The following is a 26770-nucleotide window of genomic DNA, read 5'->3' on the forward strand; positions in this document are numbered from 1 at the left end:
AGGTCTCTTGGTCCCCTTTTGCTGTCTTTAGTTTTAAAAATTGTGGAAACATTATGAGAGAAAGGCTAGGGGAAAAGTTACACATCGCTGTGGGTATTCAGAGGGCTGATTTCAAGAAAAAGTGATAATTGTCCTAAGATCTTGAGACTCTAATTGAAAAGACATCTCAAGAGGGTTAGATGATGCTCAAAAATTAAAAGCTCAGCATGTACAAGGAAACTAACATCAAGTGGAAAAAAATGTGGAAAGCTAAATTCATTAAGGTCTAGGAAGGTAAGAACTGTGTCTGTTTTGTTTACTGTTGTATCTCCAGTGCCTAGAACAGTGCCTGGCAAATAATAGGCGCTCAACATATATATGTGGAAGGAATGGGTGAATGTAAAAAAGAAAGGGTCCACCTTTGGGCAAATATACAAATGTCGTAGACCTAAGAGAATGATGTCAAAGGCTAAAGTCAGAAAGAATAGAGATTACAGAAATGCAAGGGATAGATAATAAAAGAATCATTAAAGGCACATTTTATAAGCAAAAATACAAAGGAAGCTATCAACTTGTGGTCACTGATATAATTCCAGATTATGTTTCTATCTTCTCTGTCAAGAGTGATTTTCAGATTGGAGAGGGCTAGAAAAGCATCAGAGAAGAGTAATTGAAACCGAAGTAAATGAGGAGATTGTAAGGGATAACTTTCAATGCTTCATGTGCTGAGGCCCTGAAAGATTAGATCCCAAAACCCTGAAAGAATTCGTAAATGAGATTTCTAAGCCATCGTTTCCTGCCTTGGCAGAAATAATAGTGGAGACAAGGCTGGCAACAGAAAAATGAAGCTTCAGCTTTCAAAATGAAGCAGAAATACTCCTTAGACTAAAAAGGCACAATTTACTATTAATTCCTAGTTAGATTATGTAAGTGATTATTTTAAAATTTCCTGTGAGTCCTTTAAGAAGAGAGTAATCACTAGAAATCAGTACAGTTTCCTTAACGACAAATTATACTCAACTAAGTTTCTGTCTTTCTTTTTTGTTTTTTAAATACAGTTAGAATTATCAAGCAGGTAATACTATATAAGTTGATAATAGACATAATGCATTTGGATTTAAACAAGGCTTCTGAAAAATTTCCCATAGTTTTCTCATTAACAAGATTAAGAAATTTTTTTCTGGCTGTGAATATTGTTAGATGGATTCTTAGCTGTTTAAACAACTGCCCCCAAAGGGAATTCTCTAATGGTTTGCCACAGACTCTGCCCTTGGTTCTGTTCTACTTCACATTTCATCAATGACTTGGTTGATGACATTGATGGAATGCTTCTCGTATGTACATATGACATGGAACTTGAATGGAAAACCAATACACTGCAAGACACAATCAGGATCCCGAAAGATCTTGACAGGATGTAACTGGATGACCTAGAATAGGATGGAAGAGGTAGCATTTCACAGCAGCAGCCATGAAAAAGTCTCAAGGACTTTCTCTTACTATTATCTAATTAGGAGTCCACAGCATGACATGATTTATGATTTTTCAAAACCAAATGCAATCATAGGTTGCTTCACAAAAGTAGTATAAAGTCTAGAATTTTAAGTAGAAGTGTCTTGGCAATCCAGACTATAACAATTCCCTCTGCAATATCGATGTCTATATATAGTAGACCTTCAATAAGTGCCTAAATTTTTAAATAATGTTACCCACAGTTTCTGAGCTCATACTATGTGCCAGGTAGTTTCTAAATGTTAACTCTATTATCCTACTTAATCCTCTTAAACCCAGTGCCATTGAGTTGATTCTGACTCATAGCGACCCTACAGGATGGAGTAGAACTGACCCATAGAGTTTCCAAGGAGAGCCTGGTGGATTCGAACTGCCAACCCTTTGGTTAGCAGCCGTAGCACTTAACCACTACCCCACCAGGGTTTCCTTAACCCTCTTAACTACTCTATTTTATCAATGAGGAAACTGAGGCATAGAGAGTTGAAGTAACTTGCTGAAAGTAATGTGCTTAGTTCTTAATGTTGAGAACAGAAGTAAAACTGGATAGCTGATTTCAAAATTTACCGTTTTAAACGTTACATTATATTAATTTCATGGATGAAATAAAAAGTTTTAGCCCCACTCTACTCTACAATTCAGAACATACCTGAAGTATTAGGTCTTGTGCTTCATGTTTTAAGACGAACATTTATGAAGTTATTGTATCAAAGGAGAGAGACTAGTATGGTGAGGGAACTAAAAGCCAGGTTATATGTGGTATAGTTCAAGAAACTAAAAACTGGTGGAGATTACTTAAAAATTCTTATTTCATCTATTTAAAGGGTTGTCATAGAAGAGAAATTAAACATGACTTCAGAGGATCAATTCAGATTCAAATGATTAAGTTTTCACCTGTAATGATACAAATTTCATCACAATAGAAGGAGGTACTTTCTAATAATGTTACCTCAAAATAAAATGAGTTGCTCCTGGGGCTGGTATATTCTTTATTAGTGAAAATTTTCAAGTAGAGGCTGGACAAAAATTTGCTGAGGATATTTTGGAGGAGATTTTGCAATAAATATAAAAATTATTTTATTTTTTTATAAAATACATTTTACAATAGATGGTCACTTCTGAGGAGACCTGTCCGCATAGTGGTTAAGAGTTCAGCTGCTAACCAAAAGGTTAGCCATGAGTCAGAATTGATTCCACAGTGATGGGTTTGGTTTTTTGCTTTGGTCACTTCGAAGTTTCTTCTAATCCCAAAATTCAGCAATTCTATGAAAAACTTACACGCAGTCTGTCTGCAAGACAGTAGAAAGTAAAAGTAAAGCATGAGCGAGCTGTGGTGGGGGTGGCCATAATTCACATCCTAGCTCCACCCTCACTAGAGAGATAGGATGTGGGACCTCAATCCTAAATTGACCACTTAACTAGTTGCATGACTATGACCAAGTAATTTAACATCTGTATGCTTTGGTTTCCCCATCTACAAAATGAGGATGACAATAATAGTAGTTATTGGATTTTATATAACAATTTTATTAAGAGTATTATTTAAGTATATTAAACATATAAAGTTCTTAGCAAAGCATCTAACAGACTAAATATGACAGATCACAACAAGCTATTTATTTTAATTTTCAGACACTTGTCTGACACCCTTCAGCTTATAAAATGGGGCTAATGATAGTATGACTGTATAGTGTTACTGTAGAAAATAAAGAACTTATTACAACTAAGGCTCTTAGAACGGTGCTTGGCACACAGCAAGTGAAAAATAAACATTATTATTATTATCATTATGTGCACATGCTTCTTAAACTCTTTATGCCTCAATTTCATCATGATACAAAATAGGGATAAATGATAGCCGAACACTAGCCATAAATAATCCCAGTGCTGTTTCTGTTGTTAGGTGTCGTCAAGTGGGCTATGGCTTATAGCAGCCCTATGTACAACAGAATGAAACACTGCTCAGTCCTGTGCCATCCTCAAAATCGTTATATTTGAGCCCATTGTTGCAGCCACTGTGTCTATCTCCTTGACAGTCTCCTTTTTCACTGACCCTCTACTTTACCAAGCATGATGTCCTTCTCCAGGGACTGGTCCCTACTGATAACATGTCCTATATACATGAGACAAGGTATCGCTATTCTCACTTCCAAGGAGCACTCTGGCTGTACTTCTTCCAAGACAGACTTATTGGTTCTTCTAGCAGTCCATGGTATAGTCGATATTATTGGCCAGCACCATAATTCACAGGCATCAATTCTTCTTCCATCTTCCTTATTTATTGTCCAACTTTTGCATGCATATGAGGTGGTTAAAAATATCATGGCTTATGGAGAGGAAAACAAGGCGATATAGGACGATACAAGTTAGGTTTTTACTTAGAAAACTAGGGGTAAATATTAAGGTAACCACAAAGAGGTCTAACAATCCCATAACTCAAAATAAAAACCAAGAAAAACATAATGACTCAGCAAACATAAATTCAACTACTATGAAAACGAGGAACAAGCAATTTACAAAGAAAAACATCTCAGCACACAAAAAAGTAAGTGGAAAAATGAAATTGTCAACAACACACATAAAAAGGCATCAAAATGACAACACTAAACACTTATTTATCTATAATTACGCTGAATGTAAATGGACTAAATGCACCAACAAAGAGACAGAGAGTCTCAGACTGGATAAAGAAACGCGATCCGTCTATATGCTGCCTACAAGAGACACACCTTATACTTAAAGACACAAACAAACTAAAACTCAAGGATAGAAAAAAATACATCAAGCAAACACCAATCAAAAAAGAGCAGGAGTAGCAACATTAATTTCTGACAAAATGGCCTTTAAAGTTAAATCCACCACAAAGGATAAAGAAGGACACTACATAATGATTAAAGGGATGATTGACCAGGAAGATATAACCATATTAAATATTTATGCACCCAATGACAGACCTGCAAGATACATAAAACAAACTTTAACAGAACTGAAAAGTGAGATAGACACCCCCACAATTATAGTAGGAGACCTCAACACACCACTTTCAGAGAAGGATAGGACTGCCAGTAAGAAGCTCAATAGAGACACGGAAGACCTAATTGCTACAGTCAACCAACTTGACCTCATAGACTTATACAGAACACTACATCCAACAGCTGCAAAGTATACTTTTTTTCTAGTGCACACGGAACATTCTCTAGAATAGACCACATATTAGGTCATAAAACAAAGCTTTGCAGAATCCAAAACATCGAAATATTACAAAGCATTTTCTCAGACCATAATGCCATAAAAGTGGAAATCAATAACAGAAAAATCAGAGAAAAGAAATCAAATACTTGGAAACTGAACAATACCCTGCTGAAAAAAGACTGGGTTATAGAAGACATTAAGGAGGGAATAAAGAAATTCATAGAATGCAACAAGAATGAAAATACTTCCTATCAAAACCTTTGGGACGCAGCAAAAACAGTGCTCAGAGGTCAATTTATATAGATAAATGCACACATACAAAAAGAAGAAAGAGCCAAAATCAGAGAACTGTCCCGACAACTTGAACAAATAGAAAGCGAGCAACAAAAGAATCCATCAGGCACCAGAAGAAAACAAATAATAAAAATTAGAGCTGAACTAAATGAATTAGAGAACAGAAAAACAATTGAAAGAATTAACAAAGTCAAAAGCTGGTTCCTTGAAAAAATTAACAAAATTGATAAACCATTGGCCAGACTGACTAAAGAAATATGGGAAAGGAAACAAATAACCCGAATAAGAAATGAGATGGGCCATATCACACCAGACCCAACTGAAATTAAAAGAATCATATCAGATTATTACGAAAAATTGTACTCTCACAAATTTGCAAACCTAGAAGAAACAGATGAATTCCTAGAAAAACACTACCTACCTAAACTAACACAATCAGAAGTAGAACAACTAAATAGACCCATAACAAAAAAAGAGATTGAAAAGGTAATCAAAAAACTCCCCCCCAAAAAAGCCCTGGTCCGGACGACTTCACTGCAGAGTTCTACCAAACTTTCAGAGAAGAGTTAACACCACTACTACTAAAGGTATTTCAAAGCATGGAAAATGATGGAATTCTACCTAACTCATTCTATGAAGCCACCATATCCCTGATACCAAAACCAGGTAAAGACACCACAAAAAAAGAAAATTACAGACCTATATCCCTCATGAACATAGATGCAAAAATCCTCAATAAAATTCTACCCAATAGAATTCCACAACATATCAAAAAAATAATCCACCATGACCAAGTGGGATTTATACCAGGTATGCAAGGTTGGTTTAATATTAGAAAAACCATTAATGTAATCCACCACATAAATAAAACAAAAGACAAAAACCACATGATCTTATCAATTGATGCAGAAAAGGCATTTGACAAAGTCCAACACCCATTCATGATAAAAACTCTCAGCAAAATAGGAATTGAAGGAAAATTCCTCAGCATAATACAGGGCATCTATACAAAGCCAATGGCCAACATAATTCTAAATGGAGAGAGCCTGAAAGCATTTCCCTTGAGAACGGGAACCAGACAAGGATGTCCTTTATCACCACTCTTATTCAACATTTTGCTAGAGGTCCTAGCCAGAGCAATTAGGCTAGACAAAGAAATAAAGGGCATCTGGATTGGCAAGGAAGAAGTAAAATTATCTCTATTTGCAGATGACATGATCTTATACACAGAAAACCCTAAGGAATCCTCCAGAAAACTACTGACACTAATAGAAGAGTTCGGCAGAGTCTCAGGTTACAAAATAAACATACAAAAATCACTTGGATTCCTCTACATCAACAAAAAGAACATCGAAGAGGAAACCACCAAATCAATACCATTCACAGTAGCCCCCAAGAAGATAAAATACTTAGGAATAAATCTTACCAAAGATGTAAAAGATCTATACAAAGAAAACTACAAAGTACTAGTGCAAGAAACTAAAAGGGACCTACATAAGTGGAAAAACATACCTTGCTCATGGATAGGAAGACTTAACATAGTAAAAATGTCTATTCTACCAAAAGCCATCTATACATACGATGCACTTCCTATCCAAATTCCAATGTCATTTTTAATGTGATGGAGAAACAAATCACCAACTTCATACGGAAGGGAAAGAAGCCCCAGATAAGTAAAGCGTTACTGAAAAAGAAGAAGAAAGTGGGAGGCCTCACTCTACCTGATTTTAGAACATATTATACAGCCACAGTAGTCAAAACAGGCTGGTACTGGTACAACAACAGGCACATAGACCAATGGAACAGAATTGAGAACCCACATATAAATGCATCCACATATGAGCAGCTGATATTTGACAAAGGCCCAGTGTCAGTTAACTGGGGAAAAGAGAGTCTTTTTAACAAATGGTGCTGGCATAACTGGATATCCACTTGCAAAAAAATGAAACAGGACCCATACCTCACACATGCATAAAAACTAATTCCAAATGGATCAAAGACCTAAACATAAACACTAAAGATCATGGAAGAAAAAATAGGGACAATGTTAGGAGCCCTAATACAAGGCATAAACAGAATATAAAACATTACTAAAAATGACGAAGAGAAACCAAATAACTGGGAGCTCCTAAAAATCAAATACCTATGCTCATCTAAAGACTTCACCAAAAGAGTAAAAAGACCACCTACAGATTGGGAAAAAATTTCCAGCTATGACATCTCCGACCAGTGCCTGATCTCTAAAATCTATATGATTCTGTTTAAACTCAACCACAAAAAGACAAAGAACACAATCAAAAAATGGTCAAAGGATATGAACACGCACTTCACTAAAGAAGATATTCAGGCAGCTAATAGATACACAAGAAAATGCTCTCGATCATTAGCCGTTAGAGAAATGCAAATTAAAACTACGATGAGATTCCATCTCACTCCAACAAGGCTGGCATTAATCCAAAAAACACAAAATAATAAATGTTGGAGAGGCTGTGGAGAGATTGGAACTCTTATACACTGCTGGTGGGAATGTAAAATGGTACAACCACTTTGGAAATCTATCTGGCGTTTTCTTAAAAAGTTAGAAATAGAACTACCATACAACCCAGAAATTCCACTCCTCAGAATATACCCTAGAGAAATAAGAGCCTTTACACGAACAGATATATGCACACCCATGTTTATTGCAGCACTGTTTGCAATAGCAAAAAGCTGGAAGCAACCAAGGTGTGCATCAATGGATGAATGGTTAAAAAAAATATTGTATATTCACACGATGGAATACTACGCATCAATAAAGAACAGTGAGGAATCTGTGAAACGTTTCATAACATGGAGGAACCCGGAAGGCATTATGCTGAGGGAAATTAGTCAAGTGCAAAAGGACAAATATTGTATAAGACCACTATTATAAGATCTTGAGAAATAGTATAAACTGAGAACACATTCTTTTGTGGTTACGAGAGGGGGGAGGGAGGGAGGGTGGGAGAAGGTTATTTACTGATTAGTTAGTAGATAAGAACTACTTTAGGTCAAGGGAAGGACAATACTCAATACGGGGAAGGTCAGCTCAACTGGACTGGACCAAAAGCAAAGAAGTTTCTGGGCTAAACTGAATGCTTCGAAGGTCAGTGGAGCAAGGGCGGCGGTTTGGGGACTATGGCTTAAGGGGACTTCTATGTCAATTGGCAAAATAAATTCTATTAAGAAAACATTCTGCATCCCACTTTGAAGTGTGGCGTCTGGGGTTTTAAATGCTAACAAGTGGCCATCTAAGATGCATCAATTGGTCTCAACCCACCTGGATCAAAGGAGAATGAAGAACACCAAGGTCACATGACAACTATGAGCCCAAGAGACAGAAAGGGCCACTTGAACTAGAGACTTACATCATCCTGAGACCAGAAGAACTAGATGGTGCCCGGCCACGACTGATGACTGCCCTGACAGGGAGCACAACAGAGAACTCCTGAGGGAGCAGGAGAACAGTGGGATGCAGACCCCAAATTCTCATAAAAAGACCAGACTTAATGGTCTGACTGAGACTAGAAGAATCCCGGCGGTCATGGTCCCCAAACCTTCTGTTGGCCCGGGACAGGAACCATTCCCGAAGACAACTCATCAGACATGGAAGGGACTGGACAATGGGTTGGAGAGAGATGCTGATGAAGAGTGAGCTACTTGTATCAGGTGGACACTTGAGACTGTGTTGGCATCTCCTGTCTGGAGGGGAGATAGGAGGATAGAGAGGGTTAGAAACTGGCAAAACAGTCACGAAAGGAGAGACTGGAAGGAGGGAGTGGGCTGACTCATTAGGGGGAGAGTGAATGGGAGTATGTAGTAAGGTGTATATAAGTGTATATGTGAGAGACTGACTTGATTTGTAAACTTTCACTTAAAGCACAATAAAAATTATTAAAAAAAAATTATGGCTTGGGGAGGCAGAGCCAACATGGTGCTATAGACAGAAGCACCATGCTGTCCCACTACAGCAAAGACAAATGTCAATCCTGGAACCCTGAGCATCAAATGAAGAGATAAAGAACTCAACCAAGATGATTTACAACAGGGTACCAGAGAGGTTAACCTATAAATGACAACAACATCAGAATAATAAATGAGGGAATAAACAGTGTAGGTATAGAACTTTTGAATGGCGAGGAAGGCAAGGCAATACCAAGTGATAGAAGACTGGTTTAAACTTAGGAAGATAAGGTTAAATTTCAAGGTAACAACAAAGAAAGTTAACAAACCTACTCATCAAAATAAAGAAGAAAAACATAAGGTCTCAGTAAACACAAAATCTACAAACAAAAAAGAAATGAAAAAAAAAAATCCACAAACAAAAGGAATTCAGCACAGGAGAGTAAGAGGAACAAAGAAAAATGTCAGCACCATGGAAAAAAAGCACTACAGAATGACACCAATAAACTTGCACCTATCAATAACTACACTGAATGTAAATGGCCTAAATACAGCCATAAAAAGACAGAGACTGACAGAATGGATTTAAGAAAAAACAGAACCCATCAATATGCTGTCTACAAAAGACACATCTTAGAAATAAAGACATAAATTTGTTAAAAATCAGGAGGTAGAAAAAAATACATAAAGCAAACAGCTACCAAAAAAGAATAGAAGTATCAATACTAGTCTCAGATAAAAAACTTTAAAACAAAATCCACCATAAAAGACAAAGAATGAAGTAAAAAGACCACCTACAGACTGGGAAAGAATTTTCAGCTATGACATCTCCGACCAGCACCTGATCTCTAAAATCTACGTGATTCTGTCAAAACTCAACCACAAAAAGACAAACAACCCAATCAAGAAGTGGGCAAAGGATATGAACACACACTTCACTAAAGAAGATATTCAGGCAGCCAACAGATACATGAGAAAATGCTCTCGATCATTAGCCATTAGAGAAATGCAAATTAAAACTACGATGAGATTCCATCTCACACCAGCAAGGCTGGCATTAATCCAAAAAACACAAAATAATAAATGTTGGAGAGGCTGCGGAGAGATTGGAACTCTCATACACTGCTGGTGGGAATGTAAAAGGGTACAACCACTTTGGAAATCTATCTGGCGTTATCTTAAACAGTTAGAAATAGAACTACCATACAACCCAGAAATCCCACTCCTGGGAATATACCCTAGAGATACAAGAGCCTTCATACAAACAGATACATGCACACCCATGTTTATTGCAGCTCCGTTTACAATAGCAAAAAGTTGGAAGCAACCAAGGTGTCCATCAACGGATGAATGGGTAAATAAATTGTGGTATATTCACACAATGGAATACTACGCATCGATAAAGAACAGTGACGAATCTCTGAAACATTTCATAACATGGAGGAACCTGGAAGGCATTATGCTGAGCGAAATGAGTCAGAGGCAAAAGGACAAATATTGTATAAGACCACTATTATAAGATCTTGAGAAATAGTAAACCTGAGAAGAACACATACTTTTGTGGTTATGAGGGGGGGAGAGAGGGAGGGTGGGAGAGGGTTTTTTTATTGATTAATCAGTAGATAAGAACTGCTTTAGGTGAAGGGAAAGACAACACTCAATACATGGAAGGTCAGCTCAATTGTACTAGACCAAAAGCAAAGAAGTTTCCGGGATAAAATGAATGCTTCAAAGGTCAGCGGAGCAAGTGCGGGGGTCTGGGGAACATGGTTTGCAGGGACTTCTAAGTCAATTGGCAAAATAATTCTATTATGAAATCATTCTGCATCCCACTTTGAAATGTGGCGTCTGGGGTCTTAAATGCTAACAAGCGGCCATCTAAGATGCAGCAATTGGTCTCAACCCACCTGGAGCAAAGGAAAATGAAGAACACCAAGCCCACACGACAACTAAGAGCCCAAGAGACAGAAAGGGCCACATGAACCAGAGACCTACATCATCCTGAGACCAGAAGAACTAGTTGGTGCCCGGCCACAATCGATGACTGCCCTGACAGGGAGCACAGCAGAGGACCCCTGAGGGAGCAGGAGATCAGTGGGATGCAGACCCCAAATTCTCATAAAAAGACCAAACTTAATGGTCTGACTGAGACTGGAGGAATCCCGGCGGCCATGCTCCCCAGACCTTCAGTTGACACAGGACAGGAACCATCCCCGAAGACAACTCATCAGAAATGAAAGGGACTGGCCAGCGGGTGGGAGAGAGACGCTGATGAAGAGTGAGCTAATTATATCAGGTGGACACTTTGGATTGTGTTGGCAACTCTTGTCTGGAGGGGGGATGGGAGGATAGAGAGAGAGGGAAGCTGGCAAAATTGTCACGAAAGGAGAGACTGAAAGGGCTGACTCAAGAGGGGGAGAGCAAGTGGGAGTAGGGAGTGAGATGTATGTAAACTTATATGTGACAGACTGATTGGATTTGTAAACGTTCACTTGAAGCTTAATAAAAGTTATTTAAAAAAAAAAAAGACAAAGAATGGTATTATATAATGATTAAAGGGATGATCCATCATGAAGACATAACCATCATAAATATCTACGCACCCAATGACAGGGCTCCAAAATACATAAAACAAACTCTAACAGTACTGAAAAGAGAAATTGACAGCTTCACAATAATAGTAGGAGACTTCAACACACCACTCTCAGTAAAGGACAGGAAATTCTAGAGAGAAACTCAACAAAGATACAGAAGATCTAAAGGCCAGAACAGCCAAATTGGGCTCATAGACATATATAGAACACTCCCCCCAACAGCTGCAAATTACGCATTCTTTTCCAATGCACATGGAATGTCCTCCAGAACAGACAACATCTTAGGCCAAAAAGCAACCCTCAAGAAAATCCAAAACATTGAGATAATATGAAGTACCTTCCTTGATCACAACACAATCAAAGTAGAAACCAGCAACAGGAAGAGCAAGGAAAAAAAATCAGTTACATGGTAACTGAATAACACCCTGCTTTAAAACCACTGAATAATAAAAGAAATAAAAAATGGAATCCAAAAATTCCTAGGATCAAACAAGAATGAAAACAATATCAAATCCTTTGGGACACAACAAGGGCAATGCTCAGAGGTCAATTTATAGCAATAGATGCACACATCAAAAAAGAAGAAAAGGGCAAAATCAAAACATTACCTGCACAACTCGAACAAATAGAGAACAGCAAAAAAGCCTATAGCCATTTAAAAAGTAAGGAAATAATAAAGATCTGAGCAGAAATAAATGAAATAGAGAATAGAAAAACAGTAGAAAGAATCAACAAAACCTAAAGTTGGTTCTTTGAAAGGATCGACAAATCAACAAACCACTGGCCAAATCGACAAAAGAAAAAAGGAGAGGATGCAAATAACCCAACTAAGAAATGAGATGGGGGACATTACAACAGACCCAACTGAAATAAAAAGACTCATAACAGATTACTATTAAAAACTATACTCCAACAAATTTGAAAACCTAATGGAAATGAACAAATTTCTAGAGACACACTACCTACCCAAACTAACATAAACTGAAATTGAAAATCTGAACAAACCCATAACAAGAAATTAAAAAGTTAAAAAAAAAAAAAAAAACTCCAAACAAAAAAAAAGCCCTGGCCCAGATGGCTTCGCTGGAGAATTCTACCAAACATTTAGAGAAGAGCTTATACTACCAGTACTACTCTTAACTATTTCAGAGCATTGAAAAGGAAGAGATACTTCTGAATTCATTCTACAAAGCCAGCATAACCCTGTTACCAAAACCAGGCAAAGACACCACAAAAAAAGAAAATTACAGACCAATATTGCTTATGAATATAGATGCAAAAATTCTAGCCAATAGAATTCAGCATCATATTAAAAAAAATAGCACACCACAACTAAGTGGGCTTCATACCAGGTGCGCAAGGATGGTTCAACATTAGAAAATGAATCAACGTAACCCAGCACATAAACAAAAGAATCACATGATCATCTCAATTGGCGCAGAAAAGGCATTTGACAAAATCCAACACCTATTCCTTATAAAAAAACTCTCAATAAAATAGGTATTGAAGGGAAATTCCTCAACATAATAAAGGGCATCTATACAAATTTTTTTTTTTTTTTTATACAAAACCAATGGGAAACCCTGGTGGTGTAGTGGTTAAGAGCTATGGCTGCTAACCAAGAGGTTGGCAGTTCAAATCCACCAGACGCTCTTTGGAAACTCTATGGGGCAGTTCTACTCTGTCCTATAGGGTTGCTATGAGTCAGAATTGACTTGATGGCAATCGGTTTGGTTTTTTTGGTTTATACAAAATCAACAGCCAACATCATTCTTAATGGAGAGAGGCTGAAAACATTCTCCGTGAGAACAGGACCAAAAGAAGAATACCCTTTATCACTACTCCTATTTAACATTGTGCTCGAAGTCCTAGCTAGAGCAATAAGGCGTGAAAAAGAAATAAAGGACATCCAAATTGGTAAGGAAGAAATAAAACTGTCCCTATTTGCAGATGATATACTATACAAAAAAAAAAAACATACGTAGGAATAAATTTAACCAGGGATGCAAAAGATTTGTACAAATAAAACTACAAAACACTACTGCAAGAAATGAAAAGAGATCTACATAAATGGGAAAATATATCTTGCTCATGGATAGGTAGACTCAACACTGTGAAAAAATCAATTCTACCCCCCCCCAAAAAAAAACCCAAAGCTATCTACAAATACAATTCTGATCAAAAAAAAAAAAAAAAACAGCATTCCTTAAAGAGATGGAAAAACCAATCATTAACTTTAAATGGAAAGGGAAGAGGCCCCGAATGAGTAAGGCACTGTTCAAGAAGAAGAATAAAGTAGGAGGACTCACACTACCTGACCTCAGAACCCACTATACTATGGTAGTCAAAACAACTGTGGTAGTCAAAATAGCCTGGTACAGGTACAATGACAGATACATTGATCAATGGAACAGAATTGAGATCCTGGATGTAAATCCATCCACCTGTGGTCATCTGCTCTTTGACAAGGGGCCAAAGTCCATCAATTGGGGAAAAGACAGTCTTTTTAACAAATGGTGCTGGCAAAAATTGGATGTTCATCTGCAAAATTGGAACAGGACCCATACCTCACACCATACACAAAAACTAATTCAAAATGGATCAAAGACCTAAATATAAAAGAAAAACTATAAACCATAATTAACAACACACAAACTCTAAAAGATAAGGTAGATAACTGGGATCTTCTAAAAATTAAACACTTATGCTCATCAAAAGACTTCACCAAAAAAGTCAGAAGACAACCTACAGACTGGGAAAAAAATTTGGCTCTGACAAATTGGACAAATGCTTAATCTCTAAAATTTACAGGAAAATCCAACACCTCTTAAAAAAAAAATAATAATCCTATCGGGAGCAAGGGAGAATGAAGAAAACCAAAGACAGAAGAGAAGGATTAGTCCAAAGGACTAATGAACCACAACTACCACAGCCTCTACAAGACTGAGCATAACTAGATGGTGCCTGGCTACCACCACTGACTGCTCTGACAGGGATTAAAATAGAGGGCCCCAGACAGAGTAGAAGAAAAATGTAGAACAAAATTCTAACTCACAAAAAAGACCAGACTTACTGACCTGACAGAGACTGGAAAAACCTGACAGTATGGCCCTTGGACACATTTTTAGCTCAGTAATGAAGTCAGTCCTGAAGTTTACCCTTCAGCCAAACATTAGACAGGCCCACAAAAAAAAAAAAAAAGAGAGACTAAAAGGGCACACCAGCCCAAGGGAATGACTAGAAGGCAAGAGGGAACAGGAAAGCTGGTAACAGGGAACCCAAAGTCAAGAGGGAGAGTGTTGACATGTCATGGGATTGGTAACCAATGTCACAAAATAATATGTGTACTAATTTTTTAGTAGCGAATTTGTTCGTAAAACTTCATCTAAAATACAATAAAATAAATAAATCATGTTCAAAATTAATAATAATAATAAAAAAATCACGGCTTGGGTGAGGCACACCTTAGTCCTCAAAGTTACACCTTTGCTTTTTAACACTTTAAACAAGTCTTTTGCAGCAGATTTGCCCAGTGCGATACGGTGTTTTATTTCTTGACTGCTGCTTCCATGGGTGTTGATTATGGATCCAAGTAAAATAAAATCCTTTGACAACTTCAGTATTTTCTCCATTTATCAAGATTTTGCTTATTGGTCCAGTTGTGAGAATTTTTGTTTTCTTCAAGTTGAGGTGTAATCCATACCGAAGGCAGTACTGTTTGCACTTCATCAGTAAGTGCTTCAAGTCTTCTTTGCTTTCAGGAGGCAAGGTTGTGTCATCTGCATATAAAAAATCTAACCCTACAATAATGAATGTATATCTTTTACATATGTGGACATTATCTGAGTACACAAAAATGTGGGAGAATGTGGGTGTTGAGAAACATATTCGTAAAATAATCAAAAATAACTTTGGAAAAATGGTCAGACATTTTGTAAGCAGACAAATCTATATCAATAGATTGTTGTTTTTGCTGTTGTTGGTTACTGTTGTGTCGACTTTGACTCACAGTATCTCCATGTGTGCAGAGTAGAACTGCGCCATAGGGCTTTCAGACTGTAACCTTTTGGGAGCAGATCAGAAGGCCTGTCTTCTGAGGCACCTCTGAATGTTTTTGAACTGCCAACCTTTCAGCTAATAATGGTAAAATTTACTCAGGAAGATAAACAATGGAATGTAAATAAATCCTTGAGCTTAAACGAAAAATAGTCTAGATTTGTGAAGGAACTTAGGGATGAATTTATGCAACATTGTCCCATAGGTGTAATCAGCCCTTACAAAACTCATATCAGGGCCACATCAGCAGACGATGGACTCTATTCATAAAGAGATCAAAGGTCTTGAGAAGTATGATTTTCAATGTGAATATACTTGGAAAACTGGGAAGATAAAAGACTGACATTTGGTGGATCAGCACACCCAATCTCATTGGTGAAAAGTAAAAAAAAAAAAAAAAAAAAAAGTCACATTTTACTAATTTGCTTGACTCTTCTTTGGAAGGGAAATATTCCTCTGGAAAAACAAGAATCATTGGATAAAAGCCATTCACTTTCTAAGAAACATCTGATGAATTACTTCAGAGGAAGAAAGAAGAAAAAAAGGGGAGGGGGGAAGAGAAAGAAAAGGAAGTGATAACCTAGCCTGGAAAAAGTGTTTGGGCAAGAAAAAAAGGTACAACGTTGAGTATATCCCACTGGAATTTAGAGACTATCTCAAGAACTGAAGACCAGAGGAGTTGTGGAATGATATCAAGGACATCAAACATGAAGAAAGCAAAAGGTCACTAAAAAGACAGGAAAGAAAGATAAGAACAAAATGGATGTCAGAAGAGACTCTAAAACTTGCTCTTTAATGTAGAATAGTTAAAGCAAATGGAAGAAATGATGAACTAGAAGAACTAAACAGAAGATTGCAAAGGGCTGCTTGAGAATATAAAGATTTATAATGAAACGTGCAAAGATATGGAGTTGGAAAACCAAAAGGGAAGAATGCGCTCAGCATTTCTCAAGCTGAAAGAACTGAAGAAGAAAAGCCTCGAGTTGCAATATTGAAGAATTCTACGGGCAAAATATTGAATGATGCAAGAAGCAGCAAATGAAGATGGAAGGAATACACAGAGTCACTGTACCAAAGAGAATTAGTCAATGTTCAACCATTTCAGGAGACAGCATATGATCAAGAACCTATCATAATATAGGAAGAAGCCCATGCTGCACTGAAGGCACTGGCAATAAACAAGGCTCCAGGAATTGATGGAATACCAATTGGGATGTTTCAACAAACTGATGCAACACTGGATGCACTCACTCATCTATGCCAAGAAATTTGGAAGACAGCTACCTAGCCAACCAACTGGAAGAGATCCATATTTGTGCCCATTCCAAAGAAAGATGATCCAACAGAATGTGGAAATTATTGAACAATATCATTAACATCACACACAGATAAAATTTTGCTGACGATAATTAAAAAATGGTTGAGTCAGTATATCCACAGGGAACTTCCAGAAATTCAAGCCTGATTCAGAAGAGGACTTGGAGCAAGGATTCTGAAGAGGACGTGAATCTTGGCTGAAAGCAGAGAAAACCAGAAGGATGTTTACCTGTGTTTTATAACTATTCAAAGGCATTTGACTGTGTGGATCATAACAAATTATGGATAACTTTGCAAAGAATGGAAATTTCAGACACTTGATTGTACTCATCTGAAACCTGTACATAGACCAAGAGGCAGTCATTCAAACAGAACAAAGGGATACTGCATGGTTTAAAATCAGGAAAGGTGTGTGTCAGAGTTATATGCCTTCACCATACTTACTGAATCTGTATTCTAAGCAAATAACCTGAAAAATTGGAAAATATGAAGAATGAAGCATCAGAATTGGAGGAAAATTCATTCATAACCTGTGATATGCAGATGACACAACCTTGCTTGCTGAAAGCAAAGACAACTTGAAACACTGATGAAGATCAAAGACTACAGCCTTCCGTATGGATTACACCTCAACATAAAGAAAAAAAAAATCCTCACAAATGGACCAATAAGAAACATGATGATAAATGGAGAAAAGATTGAAGTTGTCAAGGATTTCATTTTACTTGGATCCACAATCAATGCCTATGGAAGCAGCAGTCAATTATATTGGGCAAATCTGCTGCAACAGACCTTTTTTTAAAGTGTTAAAAAGCAAAGATGTCACTTTAAGGACTAATATACACCTGACCGAAGGCATGATATTTTCTATCACTTCATATGCATGTGAAAGCTGGACAATGAATAAGGAAGACGGACGAATTGATGCATTTGAATTATGGTGCTGGCAAAGAATATTGAATATACCATGGACTGCCTGAAGAACAAACAAATCTGTCTTGAAAGAAGTACAGCTCCTTAGAAGGAAGAATGGGGAAAGTATGTCTCACATAATTTGGACCAGTCCATGGAAAAGGACATCATGCCCAGTATAAAGTAGAGGGTCAGTGAAAAAGAGCAAGATGGATTGACACAGTGGCTGCAACAATGGATTCAAACAAAGCAATGATTTGTCAGGATGACACAGGAATGAGCAGTGTTTTGTTCTGTTGTACATAGGGTCTCCAAGAGTCAGAATTGACTTGATGGCACCTAACAGCAATAACAGAAGTAATATGGGAATGGATTTTTTTTTTAAATAAATGATTTATTTTCAAAAAAGACTGCACTGAGTAATCTCAAAATTTGTAAATGACAATTTCAAATTACCATTACTCTTCCTGTCAATGTTATTGAACTTCAAATTCTTAGAATGTTGGAGGGTGGCTGTAGCAGAATGGAAAGTTCAGCAAATCCTCTCTCCAACAAACACGTAAAACATGGACAAAATGTTCAAAAGCAACCATTTCAAAGCTCTGGAAATCAACCAAAGGAAAAGAACAAATTAAATAACATTTATTCATGGAAAGTGGATAGAACTTTAGGAAAAACAGTGGGAGTCGGCTGTATTCTTGCTCGTGGGTGTTCCCATATTCCTCCAGCTCAACAGAGTGGTAGTTTTACTAAAGAATGCTTTAAAATAAAAACCAGAGCTCCCTCAGGGCCAGAGGGAGCTCACATGATTTGAAGTGGAGTGTGAAATCCCACACATAGTGAAGTTGTTAGTAAAAGTGGAAAACTTGGTTGGAAACAAACAGGAAAACCCAAAGCTTTGCTACCTTGAGGTTGCAATCCCATTTGAAGTAAGTGGTGGGCTCATGTGAAATTTAATGGGAAAAAATATGAAAATAAGGGGGCCATGTAAGAGCTAAATAAGCTCTCTACATATGTCTGGCTGACTGAGAAACTGCAGGCATGTGCAGGAAAAACCCAAAAGGGCCTGGTGGAAATCAAAAGCTAACATTTAAAGGAAAGCTTCCTGAACTTTGAATGTGCTACTCAATCCATACACAGATCCATTGTCAGAGGGTAGAAGTGTACAGGCTCAAAGTGTATCAAAGTGTTTGAGCATAACTTTTGCCCACGTCGCTGATTGACCATTCAGCTATGTAGTTACAAGAAAACAAGCTGAAAAGAAAAATAAAAACTGAGCCTGAGTGACTGCAGGCTCCCATAGGTCATACCATTTCACCTAGGTTGTCTCATTTTGATGTAAAATTATCCATAATATTCCCTCATGATTGTGTTATTTTCTGTAGGGTCAGTTGTGATGTCCTCTTTTTCATTTCTGAATTTGATAATTTGTGTATTCTGTTTTTTTCTTGCTCATATTTATCACTTTTTTCTTTGAAATAACAAAATTATATTATCCTGTCTTCTATTTCATTGGTTTCCACTCTGATCATTATTTTTTTTCTTTCCTTCTTCTTGCTTAGATTTAATTTGCGTTTTCCTTCCTTTCATTTCTTAAGGTAGAAGATTAGATTATTGACTTGAATCTTCCTTCTTTATTATGTTGCCATCAAGTCGATTCAGACTCATAGAGACCTTATAGGACAGAGTAGAACTGCCCCATAGGGGTTTTTAAGAGATGGATGGTGAATTCAAACTCCTGACCTTTTGGCTAGCAGCCTGAGTTCTTAACCATTGCACCATCAAAACTGTCTTTATTTGCAAAGATGTGATCTTGTGAGTAGAAATCCCTAAGGTATCTACAGAACTTGAAAGCAAGTTTAGCAAGGTCACAAGACACAAGGTCATTATTCAAAAATTAATTGTTTTTCTATATATTAGCAATAATAAGTCTGAAGATGAAATTAAGAAAACAATCTCATTAACAATAGCATCAAAAATAATAAAATACTTAGGAATAAATTTAGGAAAATCAGTACAAGACTTGTACACTGAAAATGACAAAATATTGCTGAGAGAAATTAGGGAATATCTAAATTAATGATGAGACTTTCCACATTAACAAAGTGGAAGATTTAATATTAAAATGACCATTCTTCTCAAATTGATCCTTAGATTTAATATAATCCTTAGCAAAATCCCAGAAGGCTTTTTTTTTTTTTTTTTTTGGTAGAACTTGATGAGCTTATCATAAAATTTATATAGAAATAAAGAGGACCTAGAATAGCAAAATAAATAAATAAATAAAATTTAAAGAACAATGTTGGAGAACTTACATTACCCAATTTTAAAACTTACTATACGCAACGCTAATCACAATAGTGTGGTATTTGCATAATGATAGATGTAAAGCAATGAATACAATATAAAGTCCAGAAAAAAAAGTAATTAAAAAAGAAATAGTAGGAAAAAAAAATTTACATCTGTGGTCAATGGAGTTTTTACAAAGATGCCAAGGCAATTTAATAAAGAAAGGGTAATCTTTTCGACAAATGGTGACTGAACAATACAAAGTGAAAAAAAAGAAAATGCACTTGGACTTGTCGTACTGTACACAAAGATTAAGTCAAAATGGATAACAAAGCTAAATACAAGAACTAAAACTGTAAAAGTTCTAGAAGAAAACAGAATAAATTTTTTTCTAATTTTGGGTTAAGAAAATATTAGATATGACACTAAAAACACAATGTATATCTTAGTTATCTAGTGCTGCTATAATAGAAATACCACAAGTGGGTAAATTTAACAAACAGAAATTAATTTTCTCACAGTTTATGAGGCTAAAAGTCCAAATTCAGGGTGCCGGCTCTAGGGGAATTCTTTCTGTCTCTGTGTGCTCTGGAGAAAGGTCCTTGTCTCTTCAGCTTCTACTTCCTGATTCCTTGGAGATCTCCGTGTGTTTGGCATGTATTTTACCCCATCTCTACTTCTCTTACTCACTTGTCTAATTTCTTTTTTATCTCAAGAGACATTGACTCAAGACACACCTGCCTTAGTTTTGTAGTGCTGCTATAGCAGAAATACCACATGTGGATGGCTTTAACAAACAGAAACTTATTCTCTCACAGTCTAGGAGGCTAGAAGTTCAAATTCAGGATACCAGCTGCAGGGGAAGGTTTTCTTTCTTGGATCTGGGGGAAGGTCCTTGTCATCAATCTTCTCCTGGTCTAGGGGCTTCTCAGAGCAGGGACCCCAGGTTCAAAGGGCATGCTCCACTCCCAGCTCTTCTTTCTTGGTGGTATAGGTCCCTTCGGATTAAATTATGACATAGGGTGGAGAGGTAGGACAGTAAAGGTGTATTGCTGACCTTGCCAGCTCAAGGCAAATTGCTTCTGGTGTTCCCTTGAAACAGGTATGAAGAAAAAGGCATTAGCCAGATCAATAGCTGCATACCAGGTACCAGGATATGCATTAATTTGGTCAAGCAATAAAACCACATCTGGAACAGCAGCTGCAGTTGGAGTCACCACCTGGTTAAGTTTTTGATAATTCACCGAGTATATCTATTCCAAATGTGCATTCTGGACCTGGGGAAATCACTATAAGATGAATTCTCTAGATAAGCAAAACCAATGAAGCTTATATGTATATATATATGTAGAGAGAGAGAGAGATTTATATCAAGGAAATGGCTCACGTGGTTATAGAGGAAAGTTTGTGGGTCAGGCTGGAGGCTTCACCTGACTTATGTAGCTGCAGGGGCTGGTGAACCCAAGATCGGCAGGTCAAACAGCAGACCTGTGGCTCACAGGCTGAGGTGGCCGACAAATCCTAAGATCGGCAAGTACACTATCAGCTTAAGTCCCAAGAATCAGAGGTCAGATGAGGATACAGAATGAGCAAAGGCAGTGAGCTTTACCAGAAAGTCCACATATATTGAATGTAGGCCACACCCCCAGGAAGTTTTCTTTCAACTCATAGGCTGCTCATAGCAGATCTCATCAATGAGATGAATACATTATATCAGTTCTCATTTTGGAGGTGATTACATCATTACATATATGCCAAACTACATTATAACTGCCAAACCACTGAGAGTTATGGCCCAGCCAAATTGACACAGCCTCAACCATCACACACCCTACACTAATCCTGCCTCATTCCCATAACAAAGACAATCTATGGGATTATAACCACAGGCATAGAGGTTAGGAATTACAATACATATTTTGGGGAGACACAATTCAATCCACAGCATTCCACCATTTGGTCCCCCAAATTCATGTCCTTCCCACAAGCAAACCACATTAACCCTATCGCATCATCCCAAAAGACTTAAATCAACTCCAAGTCCAAAATCTCATTTTCTGAATCATCCAAATCAAATATGGGTGAAAATCAAATATGGTGGAACAGGCACAAGGTAGACAACTCCATTACTAATGGGAGAAATCGGACAGAAAGGGATGACAGGCACCAAGCAAGTCCAAAACCCAGCACAACAATTTACATTGGCTCTCAAGGCTTGAAAATAATCCTCTGTTCTCTGAGACTACCTGGGCAATGGCTCTGCTTGCCAGACTCCAGATATTGGCCATGCTCTCTGGATTCTGGGTAGAGGCCCCTTGGCCCTGGGCTTCAGCTCCACCTTCCAGGCCCACTGGGATGGCAACTCTGCTCCTCAGCTTTGGGCAGTCCCATTCTCCTAGTCCATCAGACTGGTGACCCCACCCCCTCGGTCCCAGCAGACCCTATTCTTCTGCCCCTTGGCCATGGCAGTCCCACCCACTCAGCTTTGGGCAGTGGCCCTATCCCCTGGCACTCGTGAATGGAGGCCCCACACTCTGGAACCAAATTGGTGAAGATCTGTCTGCTTTGAAACCAAGAAGGCTCTGCTTCCTGTGCTTCTTCCAATAGTTCTGTTGATCTCCAAGCTGCTCCAGGGATGGAGTTCCTTTGGCCTGTTTCCTGACTGTAGAATTCCAAGAGGCAGACAGTATTCTTTCCTTTCATTCGTTCTCTGTCTCCTTCAACCTAAGCTGATAGGTTTTCTGGTGTGGTAATTGGTTAGATTCATCAATCACAGGCTTAATCTCTAACAAAAGATTGTGTACCCACATCCTTGGTGAACATTCTAGGACACATGTCCTTAGTTTGTACAGCAGAATTTCCCAAATCTTTAAGTTCTGTTTTCATTTTGCACAGCTCATTTTTAAGTCCATCTCTTTCCTCTCACATTTTACTATAAGCAGCAAAGAGAAACCACACAATCCCTTTAAGATCTTGCTTAGAAATCTCATCAGTCAAACATCCAAGTTTATCACTTACAAGTTGTACCTTCCACCAAACACTTGGACATAACTCAGACAAGTTATTTGCCACTGCATAAAAAACATCACCCTTCCTCCATTGTCCAAGCATTAAGTTCATCATTTTCTTTTAAAGCCTCACCAGAAGCACATTAACAGCCACATCTCTAGGAACATTTTGGTGCTGGCACCGTTCTCTAAGATGATACTTTATAGCTCTCCTTGCTCCCTTCTGAGCCCGCGCCAGAACTGACTTTGACGTCCATAAATCTACCAACAGTCACTTCAAGGCAGTCTAGGCTTTTTACTATCAGACAGCTTAAACCTCTTCCGGCCTCAATCCATTACCCAATTTCAAAACTGCTTCCACATTTTAGGTATCTGTTAGCACAGAACCCCACTCTTCCAGTACCAAATTCTGTCTTAGTTATCTAGTGCTGCTATAATAGAAGTACCACCTGTGAGTGGCTTTAACAAACAAATTTATTTTCTCACAGTTTGGGAGGCTAGAAGTCCAAATTCAGGGTGCCGACTCTAAGAGAAGTTTTTCTTTCTGTCTGCTCTGGAGGAAGGTACTTTTCTCTTCAGCTTCTGCTTCGGGGTTCCTTGGAGATCTCCAAGTGTCCTGGCATCTGTTTTACCCCATCTTTGCTTCTCTTGCTTGCTTGTTTAATCTCTTTTATATCTCAAAAGAGATTGACTCAAGATACACCATACGTTAGTCCTGCCTCAGTAACATAAGATAGACAACCTATTCCCAAATGGGATTATAACCACAGGCATGGTGGTTTGGAATTACAATACACGTTTTGGGGACACAATTCAATCCATAATGATGTATTAAAAAATTGATACATTGGACTTCATCCAAATTATAAACTTTTCTTCAAATGACAATATTATAGAAATAAAAAATAAGCCATATACTGAGAGAAAATGTTTATAGTTATATATCTGATAAAGGACTTGTATCCAGAAATATATGAAGAACTCTTACAACTCAATAATAAGAAAAACAACTCAATAAAAAATAAGTAAAAACTTGAACAGAAATTTTACCTAAGGAAATATATGAATAGCTAGTACACATATGGGAAAATGCCTAACATGATTAAAAAATAAAAAAACATGATTAGTCATGTATTATTGTTGTTAGTTGCCATCAAATCATTTCTGACTTATGGCGACCCCATGTGTGCAGAGTGGAACTGTTCGATAAAGTTTTCAAGGCTATGAACTTTCAGAAGCAGATCACCAGACCTGCCTTCTGAGGCACCTCTGAGTGAGTTCCAACTGCCAACATTTTGGCTAGTGGTAGGGTGCTTAACCATTTGCAACTAAGAGCAACAATTAGTCATTAAAAAAAAAAAAAAAACCCACTGCTGTCGAGTCGATTTCGACTCATAGCGACCCTATAGGACAGAGTAGAACTGCCCCATAGAGTTTCCAAGGAGCACCTGGTGAATTTGAACTGCCAACCTTTAGGTTAGCAGCTGTAGCACTTAAGCACTATGCCACCAGAGTTTCCAATTAGTCATTAGGGAAATGCAAATTAAAAGCACAATAGGATACAACTATACACCTGCAACAATGGGCTCAAAAATAACGATTGTGTGGATGATGCTTGACCAGACAGTGTTTCGTTCTGCTGTATGTAGGGCCCCTGTGAGTCAGAACCAACTCGACAGCATCTAACAACAGCAATGTACACTTGCTAGAATGGCTATAATCAAAAGAACTGAGAACGAAAGACTGTTGGTGAGGATGTAGAGAAAATGGAACTCTCATACATTGCTGGTGAGACCATAAAATGGTACAGCCAAGTTGGAACACAGTTTGGCAGTTTTAAATATTTAAACATATGCTTAGCATAAAACCTAGCCATTTTAATCCTAGGTATCTACCCAAAAGAAACGAATACATGTTCAGTCAATAGCTTATATGTGAATGTTCACAGAAACATTATTCTTAATAGCAAAAATGTAATATAGAAATGCACAAAATCAATACAAATGTAAAACAACTACTGCATGGATAAACAAAATGTGGTATGTGCATTCAGTGGAATACTAATTAATAATTTAAAAGGAGCCAACTACTGATAAACACAACAACATGGATGAATCCCCAAAACATTATGCTAAGAAAAACAAGCCAGACACAAATATGATTCATATATGAAATTTTTAGAAAAGGAAAATCTATATAGACAGAAAGCATATCAGTGGTTGCTTAAGGCTGGCAGTGGAAGTGATAACTGACTGCAAACAGCCACAGGGAATATTTTTGGGGTGATGTGAGTGTTCTAAACCTTAATTTTGGTGATGGTTGTAGAAATCTATAAATTTACTAAATATCATTGAACTGTAGAATTAAAATAGATGAATGGTGTTTAAACTATAACTCAGTAAAGCTGTTAAAAAATTCAGTGTCTCACAAGCCTATGTAAATTCATAAAAATTAGGCAGATAAACTTCAATGTGAAATGAAAGGAAATTGATTAGGGTTAAAAAAAAAACTGATTTTGTGATATGAGCCATGATGTAGGAAACAGATATGATCATTGTGATATAGACATCATTTCAGGCTTTCTCCTAAATATATCAGCCCAAGATATGGATTAAAACAACATAGAAATAAGTGTTACAATAACAGGCAATGTTAAGTAAGCTACAATGAAGTGATTCCTTCTGCTATTAAATGTAAATATCTTTTACTTGTAAATTAAGTTTATTCTTCATGATTGTCTTTTTGAGGCCAAAGGGGAAGGCTATGTGCCTGTGGGAAGGATTTTAGTGTCTCCTTTGATGGTATGGACATTTGCAGTGTCAATTCTTGCAGTATAGGTGGAACCTGAGCAGGAAATTAAAACTTGGAGGGTGAGTTTTAGGAGAGAGAAAAATTCTAGGTTCTTTTTGAATCTTGATTTTGAAGAGTCTTTGAGTAGTGGAGACATGAAAGAGTGCAGGAGAGATTATGGGAGGTCCTTGATAAATGCAGTTACATTAAAAATAAAAATGAGAAGGTGGTAGAGTAATCAGATGCTTCCAGTGGTCCCTCTTACAATAAAGATCTGAAAAACCAAGTGAATCAATTATATATATGACAATCTAGGAGTCCTGAACATTAAAGGCAAAGTAGAGGAATTGGACTGAGTGACGGGGGAGGGAGGGATAGTTCAGAAGCAGCAAGGAGTTATCAGACCTGGCCTGGTGGGAACCAGCACCCTGCAGGCCAGATCGGCTGGTGTGCACAGTGAGGCAAGCAGTAGTGTTCGGGACATGTTTTCCACATCAGGAGACACCAAGTGGCAGAGAGTCTACTCAAGCCTCCAGAATCAGTGAAAAGTGGCAATCAATTGGAAAAACATAAGTACATGCGTCCAACCTACCACACCGATCAAAAAGCACCCTGTTTGGGAAGAATCTCTCTCCCATTTACCTGCTCCATCCCCGCCTCTGCACGGGGTCCAGGGCTGGCTCCAGCCATTGCCAATTGCCGCTTCCCCTGGGCCAGAAGTAGGACCCATCAAGTGCTCTGAGCCATTTTCCCGGCCTTGGAGAGGGAACAAATTAACAAACAGGAAAAAATAATCTGCTAGCTACTCTATTTTGGGAACTGAGGACAGGCACAGCTCCTTTGCCTAGACACAGGCATAAGGAGTCCACAGACTTTGAATGCTTTTTACTGCTGCATAGACCTATGTGG

The 26770-nt window shown here is 37.7% G+C and overlaps 1 protein-coding gene across 1 annotated transcript in view; it reads right to left on the reverse strand.

The window, feature by feature from the left end:
• Positions 1-26770, reverse strand: part of TMEM26 (transmembrane protein 26) — a 70908-nt gene that overhangs the window by 10579 nt on the left and 33559 nt on the right. The gene's annotated exons all lie outside the window — the stretch shown is intronic.

Source organism: Loxodonta africana, chromosome 16, assembly GCF_030014295.1.
Source record: "Loxodonta africana isolate mLoxAfr1 chromosome 16, mLoxAfr1.hap2, whole genome shotgun sequence".
Lineage (NCBI taxonomy): Eukaryota > Metazoa > Chordata > Mammalia > Proboscidea > Elephantidae > Loxodonta > Loxodonta africana.